The sequence below is a fragment of the Haliotis rubra genome, unplaced genomic scaffold (assembly GCF_003918875.1).
Source record: "Haliotis rubra isolate DU_JTF1 unplaced genomic scaffold, ASM391887v1 Scf174, whole genome shotgun sequence".
Taxonomy (NCBI): Eukaryota; Metazoa; Mollusca; class Gastropoda; order Lepetellida; family Haliotidae; genus Haliotis; species Haliotis rubra.
In genome coordinates, this window is record NW_025765714.1 from 475,844 (window position 1) to 503,798 (window position 27,955).

Genomic DNA, 27,955 nt, shown 5'->3' on the forward strand with positions numbered 1-27,955 from the left:
CGCAATATAAAAGTTGTGACCACGCCTAAACTTCGCAACTACAGTGTCTGGTACAAGTGAGGGACGGGCAGATTTGCCCCGGGGTAGGGGGATAACGGTTTGGATATACTAATGGGTGATGATTGAGGTAATTATGCGTACTCTATCTCTCACCTTTGTCTCAATGCATATTGATTAGGTTTCGCATAACACATCTCAAATGCGCCGCTGTAGTTTATTTCAGCTGGAGCACGATGTAAACGTCGTTCCCTTGTTTCTAATGCATTACGCTGTCTTGAAATTTGTTACTTCTATAGATGCTATTGAGTTTAACAACTGTCGAATTCATTAATGCTACCTTTTGTGAAAATGTATTCATTTCGAATTATTTCCAAGACATTTAACATATGAATACTCAAAAATCTGGATTGTTTGCAGTTTTACTTGCGTGTAAAAGGAATGATGATGATGATGATGATGATGATGGTGATGATAACAGCGTACATATCTTAACAGTATAACATCAGTATTGTAGCAGAGACTGCCTTCATAGTATCCATTGTCACTAAATTTTGGTTTTCTTATTTGCATATTTTCTGTGGTCAAGTTCAACATGATTGCATAATCAACGACCTTGCAAATATGATATTGGAATATTATAACTGTAAGTGATTGTCGACTAATCGAACATGCAGATTAATATTTAAGAGTGTATATTCAGCTTCTACTGAATCCACGTGTAAATGCATGTCTGTAATCGAGGACAATGGAGATTGTTACTGGGTATTACAGATGTTCATGTCATTTGTATAATATAAGGTCAGTTGTTTGTTAAGCAGATAGTATTGTAGTAAGAAATGGACACCAACTTGACAACGTGACTGATTCGTACTTACAACAGATCCGTTATTCATTGAAACTCTGACCATGAAGATCAGTGCAATGTTCATGTAGCTGCTGAGACGGTGTTTAATCGACGTGTAGAATACCTCTATCTTACTGTACTTAACTCAGGAAACATATTAATATGTAAGTGTTTCTGTACTTTTGTTAACAATCGCACACTCTGAATTAAAGTAATTGCATAATACTTCCAGTGACTGCAAAGCGGTGTGTATTGTGTGTCTCACAATGTATAGCGTCCCAGAAGTCACTGCAATGTCAGATACCACACTTGGTTGTCTTTTCTCCAAACCAAATCAAGCACCTGAGTTAAAACTATGATTGTCAAGATCCACCAGAGCGTAATGTCCACATGCACTGACTTTGGGACTGTTTGTAAAGTCTCCTTCGTATTATCGTCAAATGATATTTAGAAAACAAACAAAAATATTAGCTTAAGCCCGAGGGCATGACACCCAGCTTTCCCCAATCGGTGCACATATCCTTCCACAGGTCCACTTAATTAATTTTCATTCTCTGTGAATGACCTACCCTGCTATTTCCAGTCTTTAAAGATGGAACGTGTTTTTATTTACTCAGAAAAAGGATCTTCTTTGTTGAAGGTTTGTCTAGTGAATGCAAAGCTATCCACGTAAGACACTGTATCGGGGCTTTTATTCAACCAACAGTAAACTGATCCTAATATATTTAAAGAAATAACAAGCAACTCGCTTACCCGACCCATGTAAATTAACCCTGGTGAACTATCGGTTAGGGGGAATCATTAAAATGTAAAGGAACCCAACCGCTATTGTTCAAGTGCCAGCCATGCGGTGTTCTCGATACCCGAAAAAGATTCCGCTTTTAATTACATTGTATATCGAAATTCATATGTATATAGGATATTTGGGCGTCAGTGTCTGTCCCCTCGGGGTATGGTTTAACAGACGTACACCATGTCGAATTTGTCACTACAGGAATTCTCCCTAGCTGTCAAACGCGAGCCTGGGGGTTGTGGTAATGGGACAGCATGTTACAGTCATGGTCGACTTGATCACATGTCACCTGTCACGTGACCAGGTCACGTGTACGCCCATCCCCTGGGCACACCACATTTTAACTATGACTAACGCAGTATGTCTCATTATAGCATTGTAATTTGTTATTTGAAATATTTAAAAATTGATCATCATCTGACATGTTGATATTGAAACTGAGTTCAAAGATGGCTTAAAGAAATGCTGCAAGCTAAATTTCAAAGTGAGCTGACTGTGTTCAAGTTCTTTATTAAATTATGAATTATTTAAAAGTACGACTAACGGATAATTTTGAAAACAAAAACTATTACATTGGGCATAACTATGAGACATGAGGTCGTTACATTAAGATCTACTTCTCTACTTGAAAATCAAAAACTTGCATTTGAAAATCAAAAACAGCCGTGTTGGATCTCAGTAGCTGATTTACACAACAAACTTAATGTTTCCATTCCGTGTTCAATCAGTTAACCTTTAAAATGCAAGGAAGATACAGACAGGGTAAAAACCCGACACACAGGTGTCCTGCAAGGAACCTATCTGTATCCCTGTCTCTACGTTCTAATTACAAAACTTATACACATTTTTTTACGTGCATAAATCTTGTAAATGTAGTCTCGTAGTGAAAGAAGTGATAACTAACACGTAACATTTAATGAAACTGTCACTTAAAAAGTCGAACCTGTATTTCATTTTAAAACATGCTTGTGTACATTTACTGTGTCCTGATCTGGAGTGCTGGTTGTCTCTGGATCCTACTTAAACTCTCCTAAAATATGAACCCGTTCAGTTTCTAAATCATTCTGGGGTCCTCAATGCACATCTATATATCATGTTCTGGATCTCGACAAGCAAATGGTTAAATCCAGGGATTTAAAGGGAATAGGATATTTTTTATCGCATTAGTGTATATCCTAGAAACATTCCTGTCGGCTGGTGTTTTCTATTTTTTATATGCCCGTACTGTCTATCCATAATCTTATCTTCTTGTTGAAACTGTGTCGATGTATCCACCCCAAAGAAACTCGAGGAAAATACATAATACTTAAATAGATGTGATCTGTCAATGATGTCCGTTGCGGCATTCCGTAGACATAACACGAACTGATGAACTGATCACTCCTACCGTTCAAATTTTAGAAGCGTCTGTGAACGCTCGGCTTTTTCTTCTCATGTGATATACAAACAGACGAACACGTATCTCCCAACACGCATCCATATCTTTTATTACACATGATTACTAAAAGAAAGATTATCATTTATTCAGTTACACAAACATCTATTTGAATATATACTCTATGCATAACTGAAGCGTCCATGAATCGGTATTGTATGCGTCACACATGCTGCAGTGGTTGGGTGTCCAAACCTGTCACCAAATTTAGGATGGATTAAGCCACAAAGTATTCCACCAAATGTTGGCATTTTCTCTTATCGAAATTCTATCACGAAATATAAATTGTGAAGCAAAACAGTACGTCATACCTTGTATCCTCCAATAACATTGATGTGATAAATCCCACAGCGGTGTAAAATCTCATTAACTCTCTAATCACAATAAACCTTCAAACCTTCACAATTTTGACGTTGTCATTTTACTTTCATTAATAATGCACTAACCACTAAATTATAATCAACGGCATAATAAATACATTCAAATTACGACACCTCAGCTGTTCAATCACTCAAACAACGAATGGAGGACATAGCCACAGTTTATCTCACAATAAGACTTCAAGTCATATATAAAACAAACATACAACAAACAACTTGGACATATTCCACTGACTGATGGTGTTGTTACCAAGGGCAAAGTCGTCACGGACACAAACTATAGAACAGTCGTTGTCACGTGACCATTTATCAACACATAAATGTCATGGCTCAAACACTTCTCCGTACATTTAGAGTCCTACCCCTCAGACCTCTACCCCTCAGATATATCTCACGGCTGATTTGACCGACCACAGCCCGGTGTCTTGATACACACATGCGTGAAAAGTGCCCCCAACACTCACCCGTACATGCGCCTCGTATTATCTTTGAGACATTTTACCTGCGAAGATCGCGGCATAAAGAACACTACTATAAATCCCCGATGCCCCCAAGTCTTGCTAGGTAATTGTATTTTGTCGCGAAATCCGATAACTACTGTTTAACACCATCAGATAGAACTGCTCATCAATTACCGTTATCATTTATCATCAGCAAATATGACAGGTACCTGGGTCTAACAACACTTATCTCCCTTGAAACCGCAACTCTTCAATCATGAGAGATCCTTTTTTGAGAGCAGGAGTATGTTTGTGTTGTTTTCTCACGCTGATGAGGTTGAAGAAAGTGGTGAGACACCACAAACTAAGTCCATCTTGGCCTACCGGAGTGTGGCTTTCACACGTCAAACATGGTATTTCAGATCTTTCGAGATCTCCTATCCTCGCGGACACTGACCCGTGATAAGTTGGGGTTTATCCATTATTAACGAAAAAATAAAACGCCCCGTCGGAATCAGGGGTTTAAGTTTTCAAGGAGTAGAACTGTAAATAGAAAGTGACGTTGCGTTATTTTTAATCCACCTACTTTCTTTTTGTCACGAGTTCCTATATTTGTCACCACAAATATAATGATGTGACATGTATGGTTAGAGGGAGTGAGTTAAAATTTTATGTCACATCGGTAGTGTTTCAGCCATATCGTGACTTGTATGTTAAAGCAATACACTAACGAAAAACTGATTTCAACAATATCTTAAAATCAATTTAACAATACATGTATTATTATTTTTAAATTTAAAATAATTTAATTTCAACAATAATTTAAAACAAAGCCAGATTACAACACAGAAGAGTTTAGTATTTTTTCATATTTGCTCATTTGTTGTGTAATATCTTAGTTCTTGTCTTCGAAAAATAATTCTGGAAAATTAATGTGTTTGGTTTATCACAGTGACGGCATGTTCTACCACATCTCCGCTTCATCACTTCACAATCTGTTATTGCATCTCGCATCTTAAAATAGCATTACGCTGGACCTTTGCCATTTCACGAGTTGTGTATACATAGCTAAAAGCTTTGCTTAACCATCTACTGTTGTATTTGTTTAACGCATCACCCTAGTCTAAATATGTGACACGTTCAACATAAATATTACTGCCAATGCGGAAAGTGTTTAAATTAGGCGTAAATTACCACCTGGAATGCTGTGAAGAAATGTGTCACTTACATTGTTGTAAATAGATGAGAGTAATTTACGGAATGTAAATGACTGTCACATACAGTGTTTATTTGTAATATTTATGTAGGTGGCATGGTTATCGTGGAAGAGAATGTGATGACGACACGCTGATCGTTGTTGACATCGTCTTCAGCACCACATTCCTATTGCCGTTCTAGGCGTTGCTGTCATTCTCTTAATGATCAATATTATTATTATTATTATCATTGTTTGCGATAACAAACATGTTCCAGTCGGAGTCATCAACGTTTACTAAGGCACATTACGTCAATATATAATAATATCTTACATATCTGGCAACGGCACTAGATCTTTGTAAAAGGATATTTGAATATTCTGCTTTCTAAAAGTATTTTTGTTAATCGTACATAAGTTCTAAACAATGAACTCAAAACCTGTTTCACATAATGCATTTATAGATCGCCAAAGGCTGCTCCGTTTGAATTTGGCGCCACAAGACTTGTCTAAACTTACAGTTCATACTCTTCTTTCGGCTTAGAAAACCATTCCAAATGCTCAACCAAACAATTCTTCAATCTAAGCAAGCCGTATATTCATTTAAATGAAGTGGTTGAAGTAGACATACAATAACATATAGATGAAAAAACATCTATTATAAGATGTCTGTCAACTTAGCTAGTTGTATATTTCATTTGACGTTTCCGAAGACAATTCTCATCCCTTCAATTAGTTTCTGACTTCCACCAGAAGTAGTTTGCATGAAGAACATGCACGCACGTGCTGTGTAACGCGCAAGTGTATATGTACACCTTGATTGAGAGGATCTTGACAGCCGAAGAAAGCTATGTTTCTACTGTTATACGTTCCGACAGGCTGACAGGTGACATGGACATCTTGACGTTGGATGCACCCACTAGCGTTTCAGAGTAATCTACACAATTACTGGTTAATAATGTGATTGCACAGGTCTGCTAATAACTAACTTTCTCAGACAGGATACCCGGAGAACTCCAATTCTCACACTTTCTTGTCTCTCTCTAGTGAGTTAAAGTTACAAATATTCTTAGATTCGTCGTCAATGTTCAGTCTATTTTAGATTAATTCTTGGCTCTCTGCTAACTAGGTTTCCTTCACCCGATGAAGGAGTAAGAATATATCCCGAGACGTCATTTACCTCATAATACTGGAGTTGACATCTATGAATGTTTCACCGTTTATGTAAATTAGTTCAAGAAGCGATTCAAACATTTTAACCCTAGCATGTTGTTCGTTATGTGTATTTATTTTTTCACTTTCATATTTAAATATTACAAAACTTGCCGTCATGCTGGGGTTGGAATTATATCTGTCTTGGTGACGGTATATTTCTTACACTATATGTTACTAGCATAATATGGCTTTTCTGTTCCGAAATGTTTTATGTAGCACCGCATTGAAATTATTTTTCAATATTTTAAACTTTTTAATCCTTCATTGTTTCTTCTTCAGCTGCTTGTAATTTCAACAAAATCAGTCTCAGATAATTTTGTCTTCAGTCTTGTACACAGTTACAGTTATATTTGTACAAGTTTTGTTGGCACAGGTTTGGGTCTTATTAAATTAGCAATGTAATAATTAAGATATCATTTTATTTCCTGTCCCACAGGGCAGTATTTACTAAGTCGACAATTTCTTGCCAACTCGTGGGAATACACGTAATATGATTGTAAAACAAAGGGCATGCCGGTCGTATAGTCTCATAACAAGAAGAGCTCTGGTAATCCAATATCTAGGGATACCCGTTCGTGTTGGATTTATATAATAAAGAATGAGACCGCTCCGCTATTTATCTTTACAGAAACGACACTTCCACGAAAGAAACTCGGGTTTTTTTTCAATGTTCAAATTTGCACAAAATGATTTCCCGTCACAGGTTGTTTTTAGTCTATGACGTTTTACAAAAGTTTTGCCTGCATTCTAAAATTACTGTATTTTTAAGTTATGTTTTTAGAGTTATTGGCGAGTTGAAATGTGTTTCTGAGTTGAGTTGAAAAATATAAATGTTCTTTGAATTTCTTTTTCGTTGTTTTTTCCCAGGTAATTCAAACTCTTAACATTTTGTTTTGGCAATAATGTTAATTGCACTTTTACAAATTTATTTTTAAAACTAATCTGGTTGGTGTATAATTCCAAACAGCTTTAAGTGGATCGGCTTATCGTGATAGCCTCTTCTCTGACCTCTCGTGGATTTTTCTCTCGACAATTGAATAAACAAAGCAATCTCATCAAAAGTAGAAAAATGCCCACTTTTATCGGAAGGCATAAATAATATCGCCCAACTTCAAACGAAGACCTGTCACAGGTATGAATGTATGAATTTGAAAAACTACTTGTTTCAGCCAGGACGCTGTCTTGGTCAAACACTGAGGCCGGGCAATGTTTACAAGTTCATGTCGAAAATCGAAAGTTTTGATTTATCGTTTCGGTAATGACTTGTCAATTTCAGCCTCCTGTGCAATAGACACCGACAGGCGTCATATATACACGCCCTGTCGACAAGGTGTTGCTAAACACGGCTTTGTACAAGACTTTAATCACACATAGTAAATAACACCGATTTGCAAACTTGACCTTATCCGGATAAAGTTTTCACCACACGGAGTAACTTTTCCTTCGACTAGCTGTGCTGCAGTTTGGATCGACGCTTTTTGATTTGGTCTGAATCTGACTCAAAACAATTGTCATTACACAATAAGAATGAGTAGAGGCATCAGCGCGTAATGTTTCATACTCGAATGCTTGTTATGTATTTAATGAATAGCTGGCACATTTAATGCATATTTTACTTCTCGTTATCAATAATTTATACATTTATAGTTTTCATTGTATAAACCAATATGAGAATAAATAAAAAAAACCTTTACAATAGGATTAGGCTACAGTTCAAGCGGGAGCTCCAACACATAGATTATTTGTTATTATATTTCTGCTTTATAATATCCAACTTTAGTTATAATGGAAGCAGTTCTCAGTTTATCACCATGTAAATAAGAACACTTATTCAAGAGTACACAACCGAATATATGTTACCATTCCTATAAAATATACTAACTTAAACATCATTATATTTTAATGTTTATTATTATTGTTGTTTATGTAGTTGTTGTTGTTGTTTCTGAAACTGGATTTACTGCCGCTGTCATTTTACAAAACATTTATGTTGTTCAATTTTCCATTAATGTATCATGTGCATGCATAACAATATTAGTAATGTCCGTATATTGAAAACCAAGTCTTTACATCAGAAATAAGTTATTCACATTTCTTTTTTGTATTGGTAAACAATTCCTTATACCGTCACAAATCAATATATTACACATAAAGGAAATGATCGTCATTGGTTTCAAAATGTTAATAGCCACTGTGGATGACAAAACCACCGTATCCCACCTTCTATCTTATATGACACGCAATTATGCCCGCGTGACTTTGACAACCGTCAGTTTTCAAAACTCTTTCGGTCCCAACAATAAATCACACCAGATACCGTTAATTACACGTGATCACCGTGAAGCCAGTGACCATTCCAGATTCATGCCAAAGTTATAAATGCACTCATGTTAGACACAGAGGTTTATGCAGTTTCCATTTCGCGAAATGTACCGCATTTCATGAATATTTTGTCATATATACAGTGTATCGTACATCGATTGGAGTCTATAAACGACGAATGATCAATTGCCATTAATGTAAAGAACCACTACAAGATGACAGTTCCCCGTCAGCGTTGTCAAGCTGGACCTGTATCTGACTTACCTGACACATAGGAAAGAGCGATGCAGGAGATGTTATCTACTTTGACAAATAACGTGTCAATCATTCGAAGGAGATATCCGTCTGTGTTCATTTCAAAGAAATTAATGATTGCAGAGAAATCACGTCGGACCATTTAACAATGTGTGATGTTCAGAAACTGATTCCTTTCAGTGACATTTTGAAGTAATACACGAAAAGGGGAGATTTATGGATGTCAGCTTCTGTTATACGGGAACACGACGTTTCGGAGTGTGTTCTTCACCTGATGGAGGAGTAAACCTATACTCCGAATCGCAGTGTTCTTATGTTACTAAAGTTGACATCCGTAAATTTCGACATTATGATACCTTTCATTTGCAATTCTAACATTCTAGAATTTTAAGTATATGATATTAGGGTTTTTTAAAACATTCAGAAGTTATAGATTTTCAGAGTACTGGGGAAAGTAACCGGCAGATTTCCTTTGTAAACATTGTCTATTTCACACGTGTCATGAAACTTCATAGTGACGTACATTGTATCTGAAACTAGTAAGTGAAATAACATCAGAAGCATCAGCATTGACAGTCTACTAACATCGTAGTCAGAAGCCGTCAATTACAAGAAGAAACCTGTGTCTATTCTGTGAAGGATCACCAGCAAGTTGTTTGTATTTTAAATCGTTTACTCTCTCGTTTTAAAGTTTCCGTTGTTTACCTGGGATCTTTATGTCAATCTCTAAGGGGAATATTTTCTGGCAAGTGCAAACAAATCTCAGTCTAATCATACCTAAGCTTGCGCACTATGAATAATGTACATTGTAGTACTTTCCGTTAAGCAGTAAGCTGATGGGTTTCCACACGTTCTTTTTCCAAAGGTCAGCATGAAGTTAACACTGACATGGGTATATTCATTGCTACAAATATCCGTTATGTATTACTGGATAATAATTCTGTAAACAGGTTTTGTAGATTACATCTGTTGATCTACACAATCACACCGCTTTATTTTAGAACAACCCTTTTGATATATCAGTAATCTATCTGTCATGCTGTACGATCTCCATATATTTTGTTTAATGAGAATTCTCCCATGACTGACTTTTCACCATGAGTTTTAACGTGTAACTTTAGATGAACTTTATGAAAACTGAAATCCTGACATTTTTCAATATGTAAGAATCGAAATATGTTTCATATTGTTCAATGCTCAACAAAAAAGTGAAATCAACCATCTTGAAGTTTCCTCATATCAATTATGACATGCCGATTTCTTTCTGGTGTTGTCCCACGCGCATGAGCAGTTTCACGTCACCGTCGGTGAAATCAACATGAGCTTGAAAGGCATTGACACGACCACAAAGTCGTCTCTTTGTCATATGTCTCACTTATGAAAGTCAGTCGATTATCACTTAAATCATGCGCAGACCTCCCCTTAGGGACAGAAATAATAAAATTTAACACTATGGACAGTAATGCGCCCGAAGATACGAATAGGATGGCCTCGGTAAATGATAGCGTCGAACCGTAATACAGTGTATTAGTCGTTTCACTACCGTCAAAACTTTGACGTTGACCCGTTACCCGTCAAGTTAAGTTAAAGAAGTACAAAAAAGACCTTTGACAGGCGGAGCTTTGAGAAGTCTTAACCATCTTCGACGTTGTCGTTGTAACGTTAAGGAGAGGCGTTGACGTGTCATCTTGACGCTGGAATGTTAGACGTTATTAAGCGTTCAATTCTATTACGGCGTTGTGTGCTGGACAAAATTTGATTTGAAGTGTTTTTAACATACAGACTACCGACATTGAGCATTGAATGCTGGAAAATTAAAACGTTCATGAATTTTTGAGGTTTTTGTAGCTGACAACTTTTACGCAAAACATGATTATGAAACCGAGGCTGAAAGCCCTGAATTGCAGACTGTCAGCTCTGCTTAATTTCCACGTTCCCGGTTCTTCCTTTCTCTTTGTTCTAAGTGGCTGTACAGTGTGAGATAATTGTTTATAACTTTTAAGCATGTTTATTTCATATATCGTAGTGTCCATTTCACCTTTCCGTTATCAGAGCTCCTCTCACCTTCACTCACACGCCTGCAAATTCGTGTACATTGCAATACAGCCGCAATCAATTTCACAGTCGTGGCTCTTTAAATTATTTTCGTTGTCGTTTTTTATCATTTCTAAGGCCATTAGGTGCGTCAGAATTATGCATGGCTAATATATGCAAAGCATTCATATGTTACACCTAGACCCGAATTCTTAGGGTTTTCGTTTCACCCGATCCTTATCAGAATGAAGTTGAGAACAGACAGCTGAGAAATGGTTGTTAATTTTTAGAAACTGTAAATTGGCATGTGTATACGGCTGGGATGCTAGAGTGCACTTCCAACCATTCCCGTATCCGTACAACAAACGCCGACTGCTGTTCTGGTGTGTTTGGTGATATGCTTCACAAATCCCTTCTTCATACATTTTTCAAACAAATTACATTTCCTTTATAACTGTCCTGTGGGGGTATGAAACTTTTACCAAAGAGTTACTAAGCTAAATGTATTAAAATGTGCCAGTATGAAAGTTACTTTTTGAAAGAATTTAAAGCTTTGTGATAAACAACTGACATTTGAAATCCCCGACTCATTGTCCGCTGGAACGTAAGCCGTACCATTAATGACAAAATCACCAAATTCCCATGTACATGTCAATCAGAATGGCCCCCATTTGGTAACACTGTCATGGACCGAAATAGGTAGAGACCTGTGCGTCTAGCAGCCATTTGAAGTGGAATTTTAGTGACTGTCAGTTTCGTTACTTAAACACGTGTGCTGTTGACATAGAGTACTTACAGCCACGTTTAGGCGTGACACCGACATCAACACCTGTCAATCAAGTGCTCCTTTTCTCACATCAAATGTTTGTCGCCATCGTCAATTACAGACAAATATGCACAGCACAGTCATGTCACCTAAATGCTTGCGACTCCGCTGTGGCACCAGTCTGCGATCACAGGTGATCCTACAGGCCCTCATTACAAAGACACAGAATTAGCTTCACAAAATTGGTCTTTCATTCCTAAAGTCGTGGGTGACTAGATGTCAATTACGTCATAGCGTTCGCGATGGCTTCAATTTTCAGAAAACCAAACTGACAGAGTGGGCTTTTAAATGACTTAAAAGCTTCTAAATAATGGAAATGGTGTCTTTGGGAATTAGTTGCTGACACACTGAAACTTCTTGTAGCATTTTCTCTGAAGCATTTAGCCCAGGCAGGCATCATGGGTATTCCCCCTTCAGCGAACAGGATCACACACTTCAAAAGTTAAAATTTCGTTTTTTATATATTTTAAACTTTGACAAACAGGTTGTTGAAGGCTAAATACTTTCAAACAGGATCGCTGAGAACAACCGATAATGATGACTTAACTCCGAGGAAAGCCGTTATGAGTTTAAAACTGCAAACTGTAAAAACTAGGATGCATTTACACCACGAAAATATACTCCAGTATTATTTACTGTATTTGCTCTGATCTTGATTCGATCATAGAAAAGCCCTAACCTGATGTTGCCATTTATACTATTTAATATACTTTTAAACATAAATTCAGTTTGACGTGTTTAGTAAATATGACACTATCCTACTCATGAAATCATATTCTTAAACATCAAAAGTACATATCATACATGTTCTTTTATTTTTATTAAAAAAAAACAACTACGCAAGTTTTAATTCACTTGCTACATATCTCTACGACATTTGCTGGACCGAAGATTCCAAACAGATGACGTCTTATTAATTTGTGATCAATGTTCCTATGTGGGTGTCACGTTTCTGTTATTCAATTGCACAGCAACTCTATCTGCCTCCTCCTGACGTGACACGTCACTGTATGATGTCCACATGTCCACGTATCTGTCAAGACCCTGTCCAGTATTTGTGCAACCACTCCATGCTCCTAATCCTGTCCAATTCATGATGGTATTGACAAATCGTTAGATCAATTATTTTCTTGCCAGATCTTAACATTCTGTCATTTGATTCGAATGATTCTGTATCCAGATGCACCCAATTATCGCCAATCAACTCAAAACGTACGACGTTTTATCAAATAATTTACAGAGATATCCAAACCTGTTAATCCCCCTTAGTAGGGCGTGTCAGTCCTGGGTCACTCCGGATTAACGCGTACCACGTGATCTGAGCGAGATTTGATTTAACACTGACAACAGATGACAACTGAGGGATCTAGCCTGCGATACTTTGGCAGAGGCTTTAATCTATTGTTGTAAAAGGCTTACTTGCAGATCTGGCTGCCTGATACCAGCACGGTCTTGAGCAATGCGTTGGCTTGTTATTGACATCACTACCAATTTAGGTAATCCATCGCCCCATCGCCAGGTTCAATCACCATGTGAGAATTATCTGTTAAAGTCTGCTTATGTGTCATCGGTATTTGTTGGTACACCATAGACCGTTGCCAACCATTTATACAATTGATATTGTTACAATATGCACATAATTTACACATGAGATATGATATTTTTAGGATTACACTTTCTCAGTAAAATACAGATTCTTGTACATTTGTTGGGTTGAGTCCGATCCGCGATTCATATAACATATGTTACATTTAACCACTTTCTAAATAACGTATGCTACATTTGACCACTTTCTAAATGGCATTGTGTGTTCATAATTTACATACTTAGGTTTACTCGTATAATACGGGGCAATTGACCAGTGGCGCAAACACATGTACCGCTATTCATGGCGTGATGCTGGTTCCGTTTGTTTGTTGTTTCATGAGTGAGTGAGTTCAGTTTTACGCCGCACTTAGCAATATTCCAGCTATACGGCGGTGGTCTGCAAATAATCGAGTCAAGACCAGACAATCCAGTGATGAACAACATGAACATCGATCTACGCAATTGGGATACGATGCCATGTGTCAACCAAATCAGCGAGCCTGACCACCCGATCCCGCTAGTCGCCTCTCAGAATTGACCGGAGTAATGGCTGACTAATGAACAGGACTACGGCGTAAGGATAGTCATCCTGTAACCAGTCACAACCCACTGATCGCCGTTCATTGTCGTGTTCTAGGAATCTGATCTATCCCGGGTCTCAGTAGAATCATACTGGGGTATTGGACATCATACTGGGTGGGATAGTGGTCTGGGTGAGAGTTGGGGTGGGGATAGATAGCTGACGAGTACGTGACTGAGTGATGGCAGAAAGTGTCTTTTGATGGTGTCAGTAAACATAAAAGCTTGATGAGATGTGAGTCTGTTTTAGTGAGTGTCCGTCAACACGAGATTGGGACCACTGAAAGTTTACAAATCTGAGAATCGAACCAAGGTCTCTAGCAGAACATCCTTACCCGTCAACTACCCAACAGTTCCTGTCTGATGCCCTTTGAAAATAGTTCTTTGCACTTACTGAATTCCGTTCATCACCATATGTTACCTCAGACCCTATATACTGAGATGATGTCCACGTTGTTTACTGACATAACTTTACGGGCTTAAGTCACAGAATTATCCCCTCGAAGCACGGGGCCTATTACATGATTGACAAGACAGAAAAGGTGGATTTCTATAAATGATATACATAGTCTTGGTATAAAAGCTGATTAATTACTACAGTAGAGTCAACCATGTACCTAAAAGAAACCGCGTGTTATTTGTTGATTTTAGGATGGTTTGAATTTGCAATTAACTACCATCTAGCTTTTAAAAAAGGGGGATCAAAACCTTTTTTGGAAAAAACATTTCAATAAAGAAATGTTTCTCGATAATCAAGGGAAGTAGAGTAGTTCAAAGGAACTGTATGTGTACCGAGTAACTTCAAACGATGGCGCATAATTGTATCAGACTCTATCAGGCTGTTGTCAAAAATGCCTTTATAGAAAAGGGGTTAAAAGCACCTATTGCATAAATATGTTTGAACCTTTAAATTACAAAACAATGAAAAACTTATCTTCAAAGTCGTTTCCCATGCATTTCAATAATCGCCTAGGATCTGAAAGAACATGCCTATATTGTCACAATGTTATATTGTCCACTGTCGCCACAATATCCTCATCGTCACATTAATATACATGTATTGTCCTCTATCGTCGCTATACTATCTTGTCCTCATCGTCACAATACTATCTTGTCCTCATCGTCGCAATATTATCTTGTCCTCATCGTCACATTATTATATTGTCCTCTATCGTCGCAATACTATCTTGTCCTCATCGTCACAATATATCTTGTCCTCATCGTCACAATACTATCTTGTCCTCATCGTCGCAATATTATCTTGTCCTCATCGTCGCAATATTATCTTGTCCTCATCGTCGCAATATTATCTTGTCCTCATCGTCACAATATTATCTTGTCCTCATCGTCGCAATATTATCTTGTCCTCTATCGTCGCAATACTATCTTGTCCTCATCGTCACAATATTATCTTGTCCTCATCGTCACAATATTATATTGTCCTCTATCGTCGCAATACTATCTTGTCCTCATCGTCACAATATTATCTTGTCCTCATCGTCGCAATACTATCTTGTCCTCATCGTCGCAATATTATCTTGTCCTCTATCGTCGCAATATTATCTTGTCCTCATCGTCACATTATTATATTGTCCTCATCGTCGCAATACTATCTTGTCCTCATCGTCGTAATATATCTTGTATCTTGTCCTCATCGTTTATTATCGTCCGCAATACTATCTTGTCCACTGTCGCCACATTATTACCTTGTCCTCATCGTCACATTATTATATTGTCCTCTATCGTCGCAATACTATCTTGTCCTCATCGTCACAATATTATCTTGTCCTCATCGTCGCAATACTATCTTGTCCCTCATCGCCACATTATTATCTTGTCCTCATCGTCGCAATACTATATTGTCCTCTATCGTCGCCAATTATTATCTTGTCCTCATCGTCGCAATACTATATTGTCCTCATCGTCGCAATATTATCTTGTCCTCATCGTCGCAATACTATCTTATCCTCATCGTCACAATATTATCTTGTCCTCATCGTCACATTATTATATTGTCCTCTATCGTCGCAATACTATCTGGTCCTCATCGTCACAATATTATCTTGTCCTCTATCGTCGCAATACTATCTTGTCCTCATCGTCACAATATTATCTTGTCCTCTATCGTCGCAATACTATCTTGTCCTCATCGTCACATTATTATCTTGTCCTCATCGTCACATATTTTCTTATATCGTCACATTATTATATTGTCTATTCGCAAATAATACTATCTTGTCCTCATCGTCCCAATATTATCTTGTCCTCTATCGTCGCAATACTATCTTGTCCACTGTCGCCACATTATTATCTTGTCCTCATCGTCACATTAATATATTGTCCTCTATCGTCGTAATATTATCTTGTCCTCATCGTCTCAATATCAATATGTCTTCATCATCGCAATACTATCTTGTCCCCATTGTCGCAATACTATCTTGTCCTCATCGTCACAATATTATCTTGTCCTCTATCGTCACATTAATATATTGTCCTCTATCGTCGCAATATTATCTTATCCTCATCGGCACAATATTATTTTGTCCTCTATCGTCGCAATATCATCTTGTCCTCATCGTCACATTATAATCGTGTCCTCATCGTCGCAATACTATCTTGTCCACTGTCGCCACATTATTACCTTGTCCTCATCGTCACATAATTATATTGTCCTCTATCGTCGCAATACTATCTTGTCCTCATCGTCACAATATTATCTTGTCCTCATCGTCGTAATACTATCTTGTCCTCATCGTCGCAATATTATCTTGTCCTCTATCGTCGCAATACTATCTTGTCCACTGTCGCCACATTATTACCTTGTCCTCATCGTCGCAATACTATCTTGTCCTCATCGTCGCAATATTATCTTGTCCTCTATCGTCGCAATACTATCTTGTCCACTGTCGCCACATTATTACCTTGTCCTCATCGTCACATTAATATATTGTCCTCTATCGTCGCAATATTATCTTGTCCTCATCGTCACAATATTAATATGTCTTCATCATCGCAATACTATCTTGTCCTCATCGTCGCAATATTATCTTGTCCTTATCGTCACATTAATATATTTCCTCTATCGTCGCAATACTATCTTGTCCTCATCGTCGCAATACTATCTTGTCCTCGTCGTCTCAATATTATCTTGTCTTCATCGTCACATTAATAAATTGTCCTCTATCGTCGCAATATTATCTTGTCCTCGTCGTCTCAATATTATCTTGTCCTTATCGTCACATAAACATATTGTCCTCTATCGTCGCAATACTATCTTGTCCTCATCGTTACAATATTATCTTGTCCTCGTCGTCACAATATTATCTTGTCCAATATTGTCACATTAATATATTTCCTCTATCGTCGCAATACTATCTTGTCCTCATCGTCGCAATACTATCTTGTCCTCATCGTCACAATATTATCTTGTCCTCATCGTCGCAATATTATCTTGTCCTCTTCGTCGCAATACTATCTTGTCCTCATCGTCGCAATACTATCTTGTCCTCATCGTCACAATATTATCTTGTCCACTATTGTCGCATTTAAAATATTTCCTCTATCGTCACAATACTATCTTGTCCTCATCGTCGCAATACTATCTTGTCCTCATCGTCACAATATTATCTTGTCCTCTATCGTCACATTAATATATTGTCCTCTATCGTCGCAATATTATCTTATCCTCATCGGCACAATATTATTTTGTCCTCTATCGTCGCAATATTATCTTGTCCTCATCGTCACAATATAATCGTGTCCTCTGTCGTTATAATATTACCTTGTCCTCTAATTTTACAACATTATCTTGTCCTCTGTCGTCACAAAATTATCTTGTCACAAAATTATCTTGTCCTCTGTTGTTACAGTATTATCTTGTCCCTTATCGTCCCAATACTATTTTGCTTTTACTATGTTTCACACAAACAAAATTGGAAACAAACAGTACTAAATATGTATAAGGAATATAAACTTATACTTTTAAACGGCGATAAATGAATCTCGCCGCTTTTTAAACGTTTATAAACAGATGCGACGTATCAACCCAGACTCTCAACAAAGATCGACACACAATGTTTCCGTTGGGTTAAGTATTATCGTTCGTCCTGACAAGAGTTTATATACATGAAATAGGTGACCTGTGCAGAAGTGATTGAACTACCCATGTGCTATACTGGTAGATGTTTCTCTATATAGTTGCATGTTTGATCTGTCTGTAGTTTTCTATTTTAAAATGAAGATAGTGAAAAGCTGCATCACAGAGATAAAAGTATTGACTATGGCGAAATAATATAATGTAAAATCAAAATCATGATTAAATAAATACATATATCGAACTCCTTCGAAAAAGCGTTCATTAGTAATATAATCTGAAGAACTAAAACGATGAATGATATACAATGTATCTCTTTAACCAATGGCAAACCGAACGTTTTGACAGAACAAAATCGTTGGTGTTTTCTTTTCTGCCGAATTGAGGGGAGTAGTTGTTGAGCAATGTTTTCCTGGCCGTTTATCTGAATTAATACGAGCAAAAATATAAAACTGTCGGTTAATATAGCAGCTGACAATTGGCGAATGACTAATGTATGTTAGTCGTTGTCTATCAGTTTTGACATAAACATCTTGACAAACCAATCTCTTCAAGACTGGATTCAATTAATGCATCTGAATACATATTTAACGATGTCCATCAAAGATATAAGTGTAGAAGAGTGGGGTCGATTTAAGCTCAAGCTTTCATTCACCAGGCGTCAGTTGTATGTATCCGTGAAATACACACCTTGCCCGGCACGTGTGTTATTGACAGGTTCAACACACACACGGCGTAAACTTAATAAGAACCGATCGTGTGTTTTGTGTCAGGAAGGGTAGATACAAGTTGGTATTTCCGTGGCTAAGGCTTGTCACGTGTTCTTGCTTTGTTGATATCATAAATAATGAATTTAAACGCGTAAACAAAGGACTACCATAATTGTCTAAGGTAGTTTTGACGTGTCAATTTCGCGGGACAATGTCGTTGCTGAAATGCACCTCGGATCGCTGACAGTTTTATCCCGTAGGTAACACTTTGGGACCAGCAATGGACACTGAATCGGTGTATATTTCAATCAATCAGTCTCGTCACACATTTGACACCTGCAACGTTTTCTGATTATTTATCCCCATTCCAATCAATTCATTAATAGTGGTTTCTTTAAATTAGGTATCTTTTGTCTCACTGCAGTAGTACGGTTGTTACACGTACGACTACACGTTTTGTTTGCGCCAGGAGATTCCACGCTGATAATGAATTCATGTTGCTTTTTGTCTTTTTTTTATTGCATTGGGCAGAGGGTAGGTGACACCCGGCACTTTTCCTGATAACAAGCATGGGAAATTTGTCTTCTATAATTCTCTTCCTTCGGTTTCCTTGTTGATATCGTTGCGATATCTATTGTTGATTTGATATTGAATATTGATTCAGACTAACAATTAATTTTAATTTTTAAATTTAAATTTAATTTGTGTAACATCCCTCAGAACGAAAAGTGTGTATTTGTTAAAGATCCCTGTATTTTGAAAACTTATGTTCTCCACTAACTTTAACGAATGAGACCGGAGCACCAGAAACATGCTAACATATTCGCGCCTGGTTAATCAACTATTTTCCTATCACACACATGCGTTGTTACGTCGTGTCGGTGTTTAGAAATTTACTATTTACGATGCGTACAACATCTTCAATTTAAACAAATATTTTGAAATGTTTCAGTTCAAAACATTTCTTGTGACAGTTCTTCCAGAAAGGGTCCGAATTTTGTTATTTAAGTCTCTAATTTCAAAGTGACAAGCCATCGGTCTTCATGGTTGGTTTAATCTAGTGTTTTTGTCACTGCATTAAGCGACAAACAGTTGATTCTTTTCACATGAATTACTTTGTCAGATTAATCATATTTTCCATCGTGTGATACACTTGCTTCACAGCCAGTACGGGGACAGAGCAAGAAGCGCGATAGGACGAAGAGCTCACTCAATAAAGTAGCGTTTTTTCGCGACAGGATAGTAACTTCCTTAACTTAACTCCAGTATTTTAAATTTCAAAGTTTTCTGAAATGTGACATTTCCGACGACATGGTCACGCGATTACGATCACATTTCTGAAAACACCGGCACCGTCACTCCTAGAGACATGTGCCAATCCGTTTTAACAATTTCGTGCGGTCTAATCTAGCTTTTTGTTACTGTAGAATGAATCGACATTATAAAATAAAAGCTTTTAAATCAGGCCGGGGCAAATGTAATAAACAGCGACATTACAAGTTAGTTTTCTAAACTGAGAGATCGTTCGGTTGCGGGAGAGAAAAGGATCCATCAACCAGCCGAGCACATTCGCTCGAAAAGCTACACCACCGCGGTTCGTGTTTTGCAAACAGATATCCTCCGCAAAAAATAAATTCGAGGAAAGGCGAGCGGGGAAAACGACTTGACAATTACCTCTAGCCCCGGCTTTGGCATTCTTTCTTATATTTCTGTGAAATCTACACGCTATCGACACGGAAAGTGATACCATGTCTTGCTTTTTTCACTCGCTTTTTTCATCACACGGTTTTATGCTCCATTTCAAACGGAAAGGCCAGTTTAATAAGAAAATGGAAGTTTTAAGAAACCTCATCTTGTGAGAAAATAGATAATTGATGGAAACAGAGGGAGCTAATTTGCATGTAATGAATGTGTGAGGTTGATTTCGTATGTAGCTGACAAGGGATGTCGATTGCATGCGGAGATCAGATGAAATAGACACGAAATAGACAAGCTTGAGTGATGCGAAGCAACTCGGATTTCAACCTCAAGCATGTCATTAGTCCTTTATAGAAGTGATTCTGACACATCCTGACTCCCTGTTTACATTATCGTTTCTGTTAAGGTCCATACCACGATTCTATTTGAACTTATACTCGAGAATCAATCAACGGTTCAGTTATAAACTTTCAAAGTTTCAAATAAAAGAGCAAATTGTTACACCGTCAGATCCGCTTCGTCAACTACAGTCGAGATGTAAATAAAATATGATCAATACCATGTCAATTTCTGCATTATCAATAGCTTACCTTGAAGTATGAACGGTTTAGGTTATAACAGTTTCATAATAGGAACCCTCTTATCAGTGAAATTGAGCTTTACTGTGTCGAGTTGTTTGTTTCAAAATCACACATATACCTCGTTGATCTTGATTCGGATTTACAGCATCTGATGACTATTTTACTTAACTGCATCGGATTACGTTTCATTTATATGCATTGGGTTAAAGTGAATCGTGATTATCATTTTAACGGTAACACAGTACCGAACGTTTTCCGAAATTAGTTTTAACGACTGTTGAATTTTTAAGTTCTTTTACAACGAGGAAATGAGCTATGGTAGATATTGTGTGTAGGTTTAACGGTGATATATTGCAAAGTTGTGAATTTTATGACTAACGCGTGAAACGCCGCTCCTACTACCTCACCTTGAATGGAAACTTATATTCAATTAACGACGACTCTAAACAGTTATATTCAGAAAACTACACTCGTCAGAATGGCAACTGTAAACTTCCGTCTTAGTGAGAGAACAAATATTACCTTGCCCACGCAACTTTGATAAACTGCCTCACATGTCGGATCTTCTACACGATGATGGTTCAATCTTTCATAAAAAGACATGTCACACATATATTTTGAAAACGGAAATTATTTCAAAGAAATAATGATTAATGTAAAATTCAAAACAAAGAGTACAAAAGTAAACCAAACCAAACGAAATTAAAGCCCTCTGTCTTCTGGAACAAAAACACTGTATATCGCATTTTAGGGAGGAATTCCTAAATGTCGGTTTCGCTTTCTTGGTTAAAACTTGATGTTTATTTGCCGGAAGATGCATCGAGTGAATAGGTGTGTCAGGCATACAATTATTTTCCTTTGAAAACTAATTTACATTGCCGTACTTTACGGAATTTTAGTAAATTTGTTCTTGCTAATCTTGCACATGAACTAAATAATAGATGAGAAGAGTTGATTGAGAAACGAGACTTTTTCTGAAGTTAGATATAACTTCTTCTTCTGTAATAAAAGGTTTAAACTTGGCGCCTTGATTATCTCATTTTTTGTTTGGCCACTAATGATATAACAAATAATTGCTTTGTTGTTGTTTTTAGTAGAAAGTGTTGATTTCAGTTATGTACAAACAAGGTTATCAATCTTAACATTGTATTTCAAGGCATTACTACAGTGTGGATATCGTGGTGGTCGTTGTAGAGGTTGTAGCAGTAGAAGTAACTTAAGCAATAGCAACATCCGAAGTAGTTGACGCTTATGGGGTAACAGTAGCAGCAGTAGAAGAAGCAGTAACAACAGTAGACGTTGTGGCAGGAGCACTAGCGGCAGTAAATGTAGTAGCAGAAGTAGACGTTGTGGCAGGAGCACTAACGGCAGTAAATGTAGTAGCAGAAGTAGACGTTGTGGCAGTAGCAGCTGTAGAAGTTGCAGTAGTAGCAGCGTCCAAAACATTAGTAGGGGTATAAGGAAACGATGCGTCAGCAGCCTACTGCAACCAAACATTACATTATGCAATGTGTAAATAGTTTCAATACGAAAAGGTTGGTCTAAAGTTGCTGTAAACGTCTGGAAAGTATTTCTAATTAGTGTGTGTAAAAGACTCAGATAGTTTATACATGTTACAAGTATCACATATTAAATCTTAAACTACTTTCAAAACGGAAACGTGGTCTTACTGAGGACACTGTCGCAAAGAACATAACAATTCTCACAATGTGGTTTGATAAATCTCATACAAAGCTGCAACAGTTGCAGTCCATGCACGTGCAGTTGCACGCAGTGACTGTGTGTAATGCATGTGGAGACAAACTGTAACCTACCTAACCTGTGACACAATCTGTTACAGAACCAAACAACGGATAAGTGTTAATGTATTTTTGTGTTTCTAAAAAAACCCATTTCAACCAGTGATAGGGTATAATTCATCATTTTGAAGGTAACATCAATCCCTTAAGCCAGTCAGATATTATGTCACTTGTCATTGATTCAAGTACTTTTTCATGTGTCAGGTACAAATGGTAAAGATTCATTTGTCATGCGTCATTCTTAACCGAAATATACATGTCAAGTGTCCTTGAAAAATACTTACAAGCTGATACATCACGCCACGTTTCCTGCTTTCAATATATATTAACTTTTTGAAACAGAAATATTTCATATTAATTATTACAAGGAAGTGTCAACATAAAGGACAATGTTGGATGCCACCACACTGAAATATAATCACATTTTCCAGCTCCCCTGTCACGTTCATACACTAACACTTGCTTCAAGGGATATTCAAACTGCTCTAGACCTGACCATCTCACGTTCGGGGACAATTCAGTCTCCGTGCTGGGTTTTGTTGTTAATTACTTGGCGACATTTATCACATCTTGAAATATAGTCCCCCGAGGGCCATCGGCGGAGGGATATCCGTCAGAAATGTCGCAAAATGTCCCCGATGTCGTAATAAGGAGCAATAAGTATCACTACAGTGACAACGTCCACTGTCAAAGATTGTGACAGGGGTTTGCTCGTTTCAGCAGGACGAATACACCGCCACATCTCTATCTTCATCTTGGCTGAGATCTTTTTACATGTTTTCTACTTGTGGTCCTGTTTTTAAACTGAGAAAGTCGGAAACTTTTTTGTTTCATTTTTTATGGATTATTTAAACCAAACTGACTGGCAGCAAAATGCCTTTGTGTGTACTTCCTTGTTTCGGGGAACATGGACATACAAATAGGTGCTTCATTACCACGTGAATCATCAATCAATATTGTTATTTATACGAGTTATTAATTTTAATCTTTGAAACGATACATGAAAACAACACCCTTTCAATCACCCTCTTCATATATATTGGTGGATACTGTCAGTCATGTATCATGGCATCTGTCAACAATGCGTCTATAACACTTGATTAAGATCAACTCTTTCAGAATGTTTTAATCGACATACGTTACTTTACGCGAAGTAAACCCAAGGTTTTAATTAAATTAAAGAAAGCATTTCGAAAGACACGGCCTCCAAATCTTTTGAACTTTGAAAATATAACCCGATTTCAACCCTAGTAATTTCATTCAGCGTTTCAACTTTAACATTAGGTTTGTTATTAATCTCCTACATCAATATTACAAACCATTTTCATAACTTTCTTTATTACTATTATTGTTTGAAATACAATTACAGCGCCATTTACACGCATATTAAAATGATTGTATCATCTGAATTAAACTTGTTATAATTAATACGACATTCAACGTCGGGAAGTTAGAATAATACAAATCTACTTGTAGAAAAATCAGTAATTTTATTAAATATACAAAAATATTTATTTCTTCATTACTTACTCTCAGAAACATAAATAGACAACATACGCAAATATTTCTCACAAAATGAAATGTTTATTTCTAAAACACTTACGATGGAAGCATGGTGACCATCTTTTTGTGAAATAAAAGAATAAAAAGACAGATATTTTCACATAATGCGCATTTCTCGGTGCACTCATAAGGTGTTTTTTCAAACTTCTATTGTACGTTTCTTACAATTTATCTGTGTAAGAAGTCTAGTCTAGACGTTTTCCGTGCACTGCGTGGCTAGAATTAGCAAATAAGTGGGTAAGTGCATATCGGCTTTCATTCGTATATCTTTCGATCGACCTAGTCCGGTAAATTTCTCATTGAAAGGGTCAATAGCGCTCTTGAATCACACTTTTTTCTATTGTTTTTGGAAGAAATGCAAAATGTACCTATCATTCACTCGTATGCCCATGTGTTGAAATTACATTTCCTCAGATGCAAATTGTTCTAACGATTTTTATGTTTATTCTAATGTTGGTAACCACACACAAACTGGGCATAAAAAATGACGTCTTGTCATATAATGACAATAAACTTTTTACAGAACAACAGCATGAGAGGTTTTCTTTAGCTCAACTTTTAAGGTTTTACAAAATTTATATACATATTACGAAGCATCATTCCATCTTGGTGGACTGTGTGAACCGTTATTTTCATGACATCCAAGCCACCCAGCACGTTTTGAGATGAGCAGTTTATATTTGTGAATGAGTTCCGAATCAATCAGCATTGGTATGTTTATATTTATAGCATTTGTTTTTAAATGTGTTTTAAAAAAAAAAAGAAACATGGACTTAAGATTGTTAAGACTTGAGTGTTTGATTGTAGAATTAATATACACGGTCTCTTTGGGGAACAATTCATCATTCCCTTTCCAGTTAAATGACCCAGCGTTTTCTAGTGAATACGGATGATTGATAACACTGGGACGGTATATCTCCTTTATTTTAGTGACATAATCACTCAGTGTTAGACCCGTCATTTCAGAGAAACACTAACTGATTTTAATTACTCGTGAGATAGCAACAACAACGTGGTCTGCTGGTGTTGTGAGGGCGTAGTGGAGAAGCATACTATTCCGCAGTAGTAAATGTATCATCGTCATCATCATCATCATAATTGTTACAATCAATACGGAATATTATACTATGGTATTACTAGTTGTATGTGTATCGTAATGATGGCATTTATCTGTTGAATGAACTGAAGCTACCATCCACTATATACCATGGTCTATTGTCTTATCAAGCTGTTCTTATACCCTCCCCGTCATACACCATCCACCTTTTCCTCGAGTCATCATCTAGTCAGGGATCTAAACATGTATGAGATGATCCATCATGTAGCGATTACAATTTACCACGCGATATTGTCATTTCTTAGGTAATTACTGTCGCTAAGTAACTGTGTCGCTAAGATCTGTGTGCACATTAAATGAAGTATAAATATATTTGGCTAGTATATGCTACATGTTATAAAGATAATTTTGCTATAATATTTAATATCTGTAAGAACAAGACACTTCTCTCGGCCTAAACTGTATTCTGATAATCTCAATATTTATAATGAGAAATATAAATAGTTTATGTTCTAAAAAAAGGTATGCAATGAGGCAAAGTTTAATAGATATTTGAATTGTATGATGTATGAATTCATGTAGCATTGTGGAATGTATAGATGCACTTTCTATGTATATTAGCCAGTGGCCTTGATCCGAATGAACACTACAATGGAATTGAAAATAGAAAAAAAATCAGTTAGTAATCCCTTACAAGACAGTGTAATCTGCAATTTATCATGATTATTAGTCGTTACAAATCATCATTATTGAAATGATGATGGTAAAAACATCATCACAGTCTCAATGGATGACATCGTTATCAACATCATCAACGTCTCCATCATCCTCGATGTTTGCAGCAGCATCCCAGTAGCTGCAAGATATTTGATGTTATTATGATAACCATTATTAACGAAAGGGCTAGTCATATCCATTTAGTTTATCAAGATTATTCATAACTATTCAGTTTGACCGTAATATTCATAATTACTCACTTTGTCATGTATCTTCGTAATTACTCACTTTGTCAAGCATATTCCTAATTACTCAGTTTGTCAAGTATATTCACAATTACTCACTTTATCAAGTATATTTGTAATTACTCACTTAGTCACGTATATTCACAATTATTCTTTTTGTCAAGTATATTCATAATTACTCAGTTTATCAGATATATTCATAATTATTCTTTTTGTCAAGTATATTCACAATTACTCACTTTGTCAAGCATATTCATAATTACTCACTTTGTCAAGCATTTTCACAATTACTCTTTTTATCAAGTATATGCATAATTACTCAGTTTATCAGATTTATCCACAATTGCTCAGTTTGTCAAGTATATTCATAATTAAGTCATTTGTCAGGTATTCGATACTATTACGTGCATCGGTTAAATTCGAAAGTATTCAGAACGTCATATATTTTCTTAACTTTTCAGTTTAGCAGCTATATTCAAAACCTTTCAGTTTATCAGTTTTTTTCATGTTTTCTCTTTGTTTGGTATATTCTTAACTTTGCAGTTATATTATAGCTGTGCACTTTATGAGGTATATTCAAAATTATTCAAGGAATTGCTACTGCAAACTTTGACATGTTGAAATATAAAATAACAATGACTATATTTGCAGTCAGTTTTATTACTGTTTGTTTATTCACTTGACAGAGCGGCTGATGGAACTACACAGAACATGATCCGTCCCTGATGTTTATCCGCGGGAAAAACCCACCAGTTCAGGCCAAGGTCAGAGGTCAGGTCATACGACAGGAAAACAATGATCCCACGATGGGAAAAACAACGACAGTAAAACTACAAACATTTCGGATTTTCCGCCTTTTATTGTGGCAACATACGGGCGAGACCGATCCGGTTTCGACATGATTCGGTTCGTTCTACCCAAAGAAAATAAAACAACTTTCTTTGCTGTGAGACTTTGGCTGGAAAGAAACAGGTTTCGTTTTCAGAATGAGTTTTTACAGAAATAACACAAACACTAAACTATGTTCGGTTTGTTTGTTTGTGAAACGCTGAGATCCAAGTAGAGGCGATGTCTCTGCTCTGAAAAATTAACTGGCAGAATCTGTGAACATTAGATATTTAAAACAAACAAATCGGTAAATGTCAAACTTGAAAATATATACCTCTCAAAAACGAACGAAGCATCTTACAAGAAAGAACCTATTTCACAGTGAGCATGATCTGCTGGAACTGTCATGGTGACGACTGTTCATAAGATTGTGTCATCAGCGTAAATGACTCAGTCAACCAGTTTCAAGATGCAGAGGAAAACTGTTTGTTTACTTTACAGATTGTGAACGACTGGGAGCCTCGCTTTGCAATACCTTCTCATCTACAAACAGTAAAGTGGGGTTTTATGTCTAAAATCCATGGAATGTAGCATTGTTCACCTGATTATCCTAGAAATCATTTTTAGTAGCACTACAGTAATATTTACGGGTTAAACTTCTTGAATGTGTTCCGCTTTATGATTCATATATTTCCACATTTCGAATCATCTATGAAAACCCTAACCATTGATAACCTTGTTATCATCATTTTCGAGTTC

At 36.8% G+C, this 27,955-nt stretch overlaps 1 long non-coding RNA gene across 1 annotated transcript; it reads left to right on the top strand.

Moving 5' to 3' along the window:
• LOC124272865 lies at positions 1-27,926 on the top strand. Its single transcript, XR_006897455.1, has 2 exons — positions 1-127; positions 27,055-27,926. It is a non-coding gene; the product is annotated as an uncharacterized LOC124272865 (long non-coding RNA).
• The last annotated feature ends 29 nt before the right edge of the window (positions 27,927-27,955 follow it).